Source organism: Geotrypetes seraphini, chromosome 10 (genome assembly GCF_902459505.1).
Source record: "Geotrypetes seraphini chromosome 10, aGeoSer1.1, whole genome shotgun sequence".
Lineage (NCBI taxonomy): Eukaryota > Metazoa > Chordata > Amphibia > Gymnophiona > Dermophiidae > Geotrypetes > Geotrypetes seraphini.
In genome coordinates this window covers 35,445,573-35,455,612 of record NC_047093.1, presented here as the reverse complement: position 1 = coordinate 35,455,612, position 10,040 = coordinate 35,445,573, and the positions used below count along the sequence as shown (strand labels likewise).

Here is a 10,040-nt window from a genome sequence, read left to right as displayed (position 1 = left end):
AGAGCCGAGCATTTCTTTCCAATGAGTATATCTCATGGGGGGGGGGGGTGCAGGGGTTAGGGGGGGTGCAGGGGTTACAACTAGAGCCTCAGCACCCTGAGGTTGTGGGTTGCAATCCCTCGCTGCTCCTTGTGACCCTGGGCAAGTCACTTAATCCCCTCATTGCCCCAGGTACACTAGACAGAGTTTGAGCCACTGGGACAGATAGGGAAATATGATAAGAGTACCTGAATGTATTGTAAACCACTTATAATATAAGTGGTATATAAATAATCTCCGGGTAAAGCATGGGCTTTATTGGTTTGAATGGGGCGTTATGATACCTTTGTGAGAGACCACCTTCCTCGCCCACTGAAAACTTATGAGCTTAGGAGGGTAGGTAGTAATGACCTGTGCAGTGTCGTCTCTGTGTGGGATCGTAATCCATGACTGCATCTCCTTGTGGTTTGAATGGGGTGGTCCACGGGGGCCGTGGCTCCATCAGTTTGATCAGACTCAGCAATTAGGTTGGGTCCAGGGCTGAGACTAGTTAATCCCCGCCCCCTGCCATATTCCACTCTCTCTGGTTTATTGTGCTTGCTTTTAAACGGTTTCAAACCACTAGGACTTCAGTTTCTTCATGCAGGCTTGCTAGGATTGCACTGGTTTGAATGTGGCTTGCTTTCCTTTACCTTTGCTCTTTCTTATCTTATCTGAAGAGCGGGTTCCGTGGTTGAGCTCATGCTGTCTAACGCCTTTAAAATGTCTTGCATTGGCAGTGTAAATTCTAAGCACCTGCGCTGGTCTAAGAGGGGCGTATGTGGTTTTTTTTTCCTTTGTTTTAAAATGATACTAATTTTTATTTGCATCTTGCTTTGTGATTGGAAGAGCTAGATACATCTTGATAAGGGATTGGAAGAACTTGCAAATATGTGCACACTGACGGAGAACAGGAAATGTAGCTTTTTAGTGTTCTTTTGTAGGAATTTTCGAGTACATCTGTTTGCAACTTTCTCAAGGCAATTTCTTATCCAGACAGAAAACTCTGCCCACATGACTTCAGTTTCTCTTAGCAGGAGGATACGGAGTGTGTGTGCTGGTGCCTCAGGCCACCTTACTTTTGCCACCAGCCAGCAGTACAGTGTTCTGTTAAACTCATAAAAGTGACTTCTACTCCAAAGCCCACAGCAGAGAACCCAGTAGTGCAGAAAATAGCCAACTGATGCTTGAAGCTAATCCATGTGGAGGACTGGCCTGGTGGTTAGGGCCGCAGCCCTAGCACCTTGAGGTTGCAGGTTCAAGCCCAAAGCAGCTGCTTGTGATCCTGGAGATAGGGAGAAATATTTGAGCACCTGAATGTAAACCACTTAGGCTATAAGTAACATAGAAACACGATGGTAGATAAAGGCCAAATGGCCCATCCAGTCTGCCCATCTGCAGTAACCATTATCTCTTCCTTTCTCTCAAGAGATCCCACGTGACTATTCCAGGCTTTCTTGAATTCAGACACAGCCTCTTGTCTCCACCACCTCTTCTTGGAGGCAGTTCCATGCATCTACCACCCTTTCTGTAAAAAAGTATTTCCTTAGATTACTCCAGAGCCTATCACCTCTTAACGTCATCCTATGCCCTCTTATTCCAGAGCTTTAAAGATCTCAATCTGTATTCTTTGGAGGAAAGGTGGGAGAGGGGAGATGTGAGAGACCTTCGCGATGTAAAAGTGCATGAGTCGAGTGTCTTTCATTTGAAAGGAGGCTCTGTAATGAGAGGGCATAGGATGAAGTTAAGAGGTGATAGGCTCTGGAGTAATCAAAGGAAATACTCATGCGCATTTACATCACGAAGGTATTTAAATGTCTCTATCAGATCTCCCCTCTCCCACCTTTCCTCCAAAGTATACAGATTGAGATCTTTAAGTACGTCTTATGACAGACCATGCACCATTTTAGTAGCCTTCCTCTGGACCGACTCCATCCTTTTTATATCTTTTTGAAAGCGCTGTCGCCAGAATTGTACTCAATATTCTAAATGAGGTCTCACCAGAATCTTGTATAGGGGCATAAGTGCTTCCTTTTTCCTACTGGCAACCTACTCTCCCTATGCAACCTAACATCCTTCTAGCTATCGCCGTCACCTTTTCAACCTGTTTGGCCACCTTAAGATCATCACCTACGATCATAACCAAGTCCCGCCCTTTTGTCGTGCACTTAAGTTCTTCACCCCCTAAACTGTATTGTTCCCTCAGTTTTTGCAGCCCAAATGCATGACCTTGCATTTCTATAAAATTAATACATTTTTATATGTGCTGAAATCAAACCAAAAGTAGGGGGGAGTTGAGTGCTTGGGACATGTACACAAAGGTTTTGTGGTAAGGCTCTTGTGTGCATATTCAGATTCACCGGAAGTGTGGGCCACATCAGCACTGTTCTGTGCTTTTAAAAATTATTTGCACTTTAAGGCTCATTTAAGCTTGCAGATAAACAGGTGCCAATGTGAGCTTTCACTTTTGGTTCTGCTTGGGTTCGAGCACATGTTTGTCATACTACTGGCCCCTAAAACTTGCACAGGCTTCCTTTCTCTTTCGAGAGAGGGCAAAACCTACACTTTAATATGCCAAATTGAAAAGAAATCTCTTGGAAAAACCTTAAAACGCCAGTGTTTGCTTCTGCTCTTGATGTCTGAGTATTGGGAGGGAATACCAACCAATCTCATTGATAGGCATTTGAATGCATTTAAATACAATTTGTGGTAGATGTGAATTGCTTATTTACTCTTTCCAAAATGGTGGAAAATATTTTTTCGTTCAGCGTGTAATTAAACTCTGGAATTTTGTTTCTGGAGAATGTGGTGAAAGCAGTTAGCTTAGCAGGGTTTAAAAAAGGTTTGTCAAATTTCCTAAAACAGATGGCCATAAACCAATATTGAGGTGACTTAGAGAAATCCACTGCTTATTCCTAGGATAAGCAGCATAAAATTTTTTATTCCTTGAGGCCCAGATGCACAAAGCTCTAACACAACAGCAGTAGCGGCTAGCACGCGCTAAAACCGCTAGTGCATCTTTGTAAAAGGAGCCCTTAGACTTATGGACAGAGATTGATGTAGAAATTCCTTATGTGTATTCATAGACGGGTTTCATACTTTTTTATTCTGTCATAGTTCCCACAACATTACAAGATATAGTAGAAATCTCTAAAGGGAAGTACTTCTATCATATTAACTTTCACTTATTTATATTACTTCATTCATTCTCATGTTGTTCCTCATTTTTCTCATATTTTCATTATACCAAAACAGATATCGGTAATCAGTAAATCTTCTGTAATAGTACTTGGCTTATTTTCTTCCTCTATATCATTACATAAGCCGCTTCACTGTGTCTCCAATATGGCCAGCGTTTCGCGGTTTTCAATCTTTAACCGCTGCCTCAGGGAATTATTTGGAGCAGTTAGCTTATTTGCCTCCAGATCTGCAGTTCTTCCTGTAGCTCCTCCCACCATCTTGAGCTCTTTCTTATGCCAATAGGAGATCCTTTTTTCCCAGCTGATATATAAATATATATATATAGGTGGGAAAAATATATATATATATATGTGTGTGTGTGTGTGTGTGATTTCCCATCTCTCTCTCTATCTGTCTATCTATCTGTCTATCTATCTATGTATGTGATTTTAAAAATCTTGATATAAAATCTTGCATTACTTCACATGCAAATATATCACAAAATTGCCACAATTTCTAGTTCTTCCTGTAGAATCTATCCTTGAGTAATTGCAGGAGACTGGGTGATCTAATATGGCAGCCCACTAAATCCTGTGTAACAGGACAATTGCAAGTTTGATTCCTGATTTTTCCAGGGATACAAGTAACACAATAAATACCACCCACAGAAAGATTTCAAGGTCATAGGCTGGACATAAACTCATTCTTCTGGTTGTGTGATATAGCCACGTCGTATCTCTTCCAATTTAAACATAGTAAAAGGCTTTTGCAGAAGAATATGGTAAAATAGGGCATTTCAGCACCAGGAAGGTGAGTATGTGAGATCTCGATGCACATGAAGGCTAAATTATGGGGCAATAGCATTTATTGTTTGTTAAAGCTTCTATACCGCAACTAATGACAGGGGAGTCAATTCAGAGCGGTTTGCACGAGTTTCTGTAATGAAACATAGAAACATAGAAGATGACAGCAGAAAAGGGCTACAGCCCATCAAGTCTGCCCACTCTGTTTACCCACCCCCTGTCTATGCCCTAATGACCCAATTTCCTTATCTTGACCTTCGTAGGGATCCCACATGGGTATCCCATTTATTCTTAAAGTCTGGCACGCTGTCTGCCTCGATCACCTGCACTGGAAGCTTGTTCCAATGATCAACCACTCTCTCTGTGAAGAATGCCACTCTAAAAAATTCCTTGACAAAACCTTCGCCTTCCAAGCTGCCAAGCTAAACCCATGGCTAACCCAAATGGCCCTCAAGGCCCCCAACTACCTCGGCTTTAGAAAAATGCTCAAAACCCACCTCTTCCAAGACCAGGATCCTTAATGCCCCTTCCTAACTAAATAAACCTCCCCCCCTCACCACCTCCCCCTTCCCCCCCTGGCAACTCTGATCAAGTTGGTCTTGAACCGCTGTTACTCTGTTTTAATTGATGTGAACCACTTGTAACTCTATTTAATTGATGTGAACCGCCTAGAACTCTTCGGGGTATAGCGGTATACAAAAATAAAGTTATTATTATTATAAATACTTTCTGGTGTCGCCATGAAATTTTCCGCCCCTGAGTTTGAGCGGGTGCCCTCTTGTGGCCGAGGGTCCCTTGAGAAAGAAAATATCATCTTCCACTTCGACGCGTCCCGTGAGGTACTTAAATGTTTCGATCATGTCTCCCCTCTCCCTACGTTCCTCGAGAGTGTAGAGCTGCAATTTGTTCAGTCTCTCTTCGTACAAGAGACTCTTGAGCCCCGATTTCATCCTGGTGGCCGTCCGCTGAACCGATTCAATTCTGCACACATCTTTACTGTAATGTGGCCTCCAGAATTGCACACAGTACTCCAGATGAGGTCTCACCATGGCCCTGTCCAACGGCATTATGACTTCAGGCTTTCGGCTGACGAAACTTCTATTGATACAACCCAATATCTGCCTTGCCTTAGATGAAGCCTTCTCCACTTGATTGGCAGTTTTCATGTCTGCACTGATGATTACTCCTAAATCTCGTTCTGCTGAAGTCCTAGTTAAAGTTTCTCCGTTCAAGAAGTACGTCCTGCATGGATTTCCGCTTCCGAGGGGCATGACCTTACATTTCTTAGCATTGAAGCCTAGCTGCCAGGTTGAGGTCCAACTTTCCAATGTAAGCAGGTCCTGCGCCATATAATTCTGTAAACTGCATTCACTTACTATATTACATAGTTTGGCGTCATTGGCGAATAGTGTTTCTTTGACGTTTCCATGCACGGGCTTCTACAGTGTATAGTGGTGTTACAATACAGAATTAGAGTGTTTCTGTGAAGGTTTACATTACAGCTTCAGATGGTATTCACTGGTGTTTTTGTGCGTTTAGGTATCATGGTATGGTGCATTTATAGATCTTTTACCTTCAGTCTTTCTGACTGAGTATATAGTCTCTTTACTCACTATCTTCACCCTATATATACTCTAGAGCAGTGGTTCCCAATCCTGTCCTGGAGGACCACTAGCCAGTTGAGTTTTTGGGATAGCCCTAATGAATATGCATGAGAGAGATTGGCATATAATGGAGGTGACAGGCATGCAAATTCATTAGGGTTATCCTCAAAACCTGACTGGCTCTGGTGGTCCTCCAGGCCAGGGTTGGGAACCAGCGCTCTAGAGAATACTGTATTCACTCTATATCAGGAGTCTCAAAGTCCTTCCTTGAGGGCTGCAATCCAATCGGGTTTTCAGGATTTCCCCAATGAATATGCATGAGATCGATTTCCCCAATGAATATGCATGAGATATATGTGCATGCACTGCTTTCAATGCATATTCATTGGGGAAATCCTGAAAACCTGACCGGATTGCAGCCCTCAAGGAGGGACTTTGAGATCCCTGCTCTATATATACATTCTAGGTATATCTGCTGAATTCTTTCTATTGTGTTCCAAGTTGGAGGTATCCAGCTATTTCCTCTTGTGTTGCTACCTCCCTGTCTTGTACTATTAAAGTAGTCTGTAAAAAGGATGGTTTTTATCCCTTTCTTGAATTTTCTGATGTCCTTTCTCATTTTAATTCCTTTGGAAGGGAATTCCACCACCTTGGAGATATCACTGAGAACATTCTTGTCCTAACGTTTTTGTATTTGATGTCTTTGAAGGAGGATATTTCCAGCAGGTATTCTTGGTTCGAGCGAAGGGTGTATGATTTTGTATTTAGCTGCTAGATATTTTTTGGTTCTGAGAGTTGTATGATTGTGTATGTCGGTTCCTATGGACCTCTGTTTTATCCTGTGAATTTGGACTTTCAACTAACTAATTTTGGGGGCTTTTTATTTTTAAAGTGTACACTCCGGCGCAAGCTGGAGCGTTTTATGTTCCTACTATACAGCAGGCAAGGTTGAAAGTCACAAGAATGGGAGCTTTTTCTTGTGCTGGTCCAGATGCGTGGAGTGCCTTTCCATTGTATATTAGAAAGCAAAACGATGCGCTTGTTTTTAAGAGGTTCATGAAGAGACATCTCTTTTGCAAAATGAAGCATGGGTGTTGAGCAATTTCATTGGGTGAATTATATGATACGTTGATGAAATTCATGTTTGTGTCATATGGCTGTTTGTAATGCTTATTGTGAATGTGGTACTGTAACCCACCTTGTTAAAGGGGGGATATAATTAAGTAATCCATAAAGGAGGAATTTTTTTCCTCGTTATCCTTGTAAATGCATAGTTTAGATATAACTCATTCAAATATGTTTTCCTTGATCCGAGCCATCTGACATCATTTATATCTCAAAAACGAGCAGAAAAGGAAGGAACTATATTAACAATCACTCATGAATAATTTTGGGTTCCTGGTTTAGCAGCGGACATTTAAGTCTTTACTATAATTTGTATTCCTGAAATTGCTTTACTCTATAACTCTTGGATCTGATAGTGGACTTCATTGTGCTTAATTATTTGTAACTATGCTAACTTTTAGTATGGTATTCTTGCTGTTTGTTTAATTACTATACCTTTTTTTTTTTTTAATTTGGTTATCCACACCATCTGTACAAGATTATATGCTTGGAAGTTTATGGAAAAAATTGAATAAATATATAATTTAAAAAAAACACAAAACCAAAAAACCCCATAAAGGAACAACCAAGGAAGTCTGATGATTGAATAATTTTCAAATCGGTTACATTTAGCTGCTGGGCAACAGTGAATTGTATTTTGTCTTCAGAATCGTACCTCGTGCTCCTTATCTGTTTGTATTGACTTCATTTTAGTAGTTTGGAGGACATGACTGGAAAATTGCATCCTTACTGATTTAGAGATGCAGGTCCATAGCTACTAACGCTGAATTTAAGAATAACATTTCTTGATTAGATAGATTCTCTGCTGAACAGCAAGACCCAGCAGTAATACTTAGCCAGCAGTGTTCGTTCAATGCTGATCAACATAATTTGGATTGTTACTGCTGTAGATTTATGAATGCAACTTATTTATATAGGATACCGAATTCTGGATAAGCAGCCACTAGCGTGTAAAGATCTATAGAAATAAAACTTAAAAGAAATAAGGTAACTTAATGTGCGTTTTGATTAGCCTTTGAAATCAAAATGATAAAATATTTTTGACACCCACCAGAGGGGACTTAACAAAGATCTGGATTTCTAATCACATTATTGTCGACATATTTCTGATCTGAAGAAGTTATCTTTGAAAGCTAATTTAAAAATTCATTATTGGCAGAATGAAAAAAAAGGTATCTCCTTATTTCATTTGTTCCGTTTTATTTTTATATACGGTATTACTTTTTAAAAAGTGGACTAACGCGGCTACCACACCATTTTACTCCTATATAAAGATCTAAAATCCTTTGCATCTCTCTGTGTATGTATACAAATGAGTGAAGACATGAAGACTGCCAATCAAGTGGAGCGGGCTTCATCTAAGGCTAGGCAGATCATAGGATGTATACGTAGGAGTTTCGTCAGCCGTAAGCCTGAAGTCATTATGCCGTTGTATAGATCCATGGTGAGGCCCCATCTGGAATATTGTGTGCAATTCTGGAGGCCTCATTACCGCAAGGATGTACTGAGTCTTGAGTCAGTCCAGCGAATGGCCACCCGGATGGTCTCGGGACTCAAGGATCTCCTGTACGAGGAACGACTGGATAAATTGCGGCTATACTCACTCGAGGAACGCAGAGAGAGGGGAGATATGATCGAGACGTTCAAATACCTCACAGGCCGTATCGAGGTAGAAGAGGATATCTTCTTTTTCAGAGGTCCGACGGCGACAAGAGGACATCCATGGAAAATCAGGGGGGGGGGGGGGAAGTTGCACGGCTACACCAGGAAATACTTTTTCACCAAAAGAGTGGTTGATCGCTGGAATGGACTTCCACTTCAGGTGATCGAGGCAAGCAGCGTGCCTGATTTCAAGAAGAAATGGGATCGTCACGTGGGATCTCTGCACAGAGTTAAATAGGGGAGGGTCATTGGGGTGGGCAGACTAGATGGGCCGCAGCCCTTATCTGCCGTCTTTTTCTATGTTTCTGTGTTTCTAATGAGTTACAAACCTCCCTATTTCTGACACACAAATCTGCATTCTCGCACTCATGTGCATCCACAAATCCCCATATTAATACTACTTCTTTTCTGTAGCATTACCAGATTGGACAGACTATACACAAATATGCGAGACAGTCTTTGCAAGAGAGCTTTCAGTCTAGAGAGCTTCCCTCTCTAACATAGGGCTAGATTCACTAAGCAAACCAATCGTGTACTGATTGGTTTGCGAGCCCTTTGCGACCCGATTTCCCTCTGACCCAGTTCTCTAACCTGATCCTCCTCCGATCCATGCATGCAAATGAGGGGGAACGGCATTCAAATGCAGACAGGGAAGAAATCACTAAAATAAAAAAGCAACACCGACTGGCCTGGCCAATCCAAAGTAAGCGACTGCTGAGGACCAATCGCTGAGGTCCTTTCCAACTGCCCTGCTTCTCTGCCCCGATCTGCTCTCTTCCCTGATCTCCTGCCCTGTCACGATCTGCTCTCTGCCCTGTCTCAGCCCTGATCTCCTGCCCTGCACTGCGAGTCCGTGGTTTTAACCCAAGGGTTTAAAGCGGGTTAAAACCACGGGCTCGCTGGGCTGATTAAAAGTTAAAGTTTTTTAAAAAAGTTGCAGGTCTTCAGATGGTTTGCGTATGCGTCGGGATCTCTCTCTAGCGATCCGTGCGGTGGGTGGGGGGGGGGGCGTGTCAACGATCATCCCGATTTGCATGCAGGCCTTTTGTGAATTCGTCGGCCTGCATACAATCGGGCACGGAATCGGGAGTTAGTGAATCTAGCCCATACTGTCTCAAACTCTGAAACTCACCTACAAAATCTTAATACGCATAATTTGCCTTAAAAAGGTGCAGATGGGAGACAAAATGTACAATGATACCACAGTGGTTTCAGCTTATAATGACTAGATTTTGTATTTTGAATGATTTCACTGGGACCTAATTCTGTCCTTTGTGCCTGGAACAAAGACAGCCTTTTATGCTATATAAGCTCGGGCCATGTGGTCACATGGATAAAAGGCTTGAACAGGATCCTTCCTGATTCCCTTAACTAAGAAACAGCTGACTGCCTTGCTTTATGTTTAAGGGCACATCTCCATAAAACTGCTCAAAATTATTTGCACATGCAGGAACACTTGATGAAGAGCAGAACTCTTTTTATAGTGAATTTGTTCACATTTGATCAAAAAGCAGATAGAATTTAAAAAACAAAAGAAAAACCTTTTGAACTGGTTGATTCTCTTCTTGTACTACTTAGTAACATAGTAGATGATGGCAGATAAAGACCCGAATGGTCCATCCAGTCTGCCCAACCTGATTCAATTTTT

The 10,040-nt window shown here is 41.8% G+C and overlaps 1 protein-coding gene across 5 annotated transcripts in view; it reads left to right on the top strand.

Annotated features, from left to right (window-relative positions):
• Positions 1-10,040, top strand: part of SEPTIN9 (septin 9) — a 463,475-nt gene that overhangs the window by 346,939 nt on the left and 106,496 nt on the right. The window lies entirely within an intron of this gene.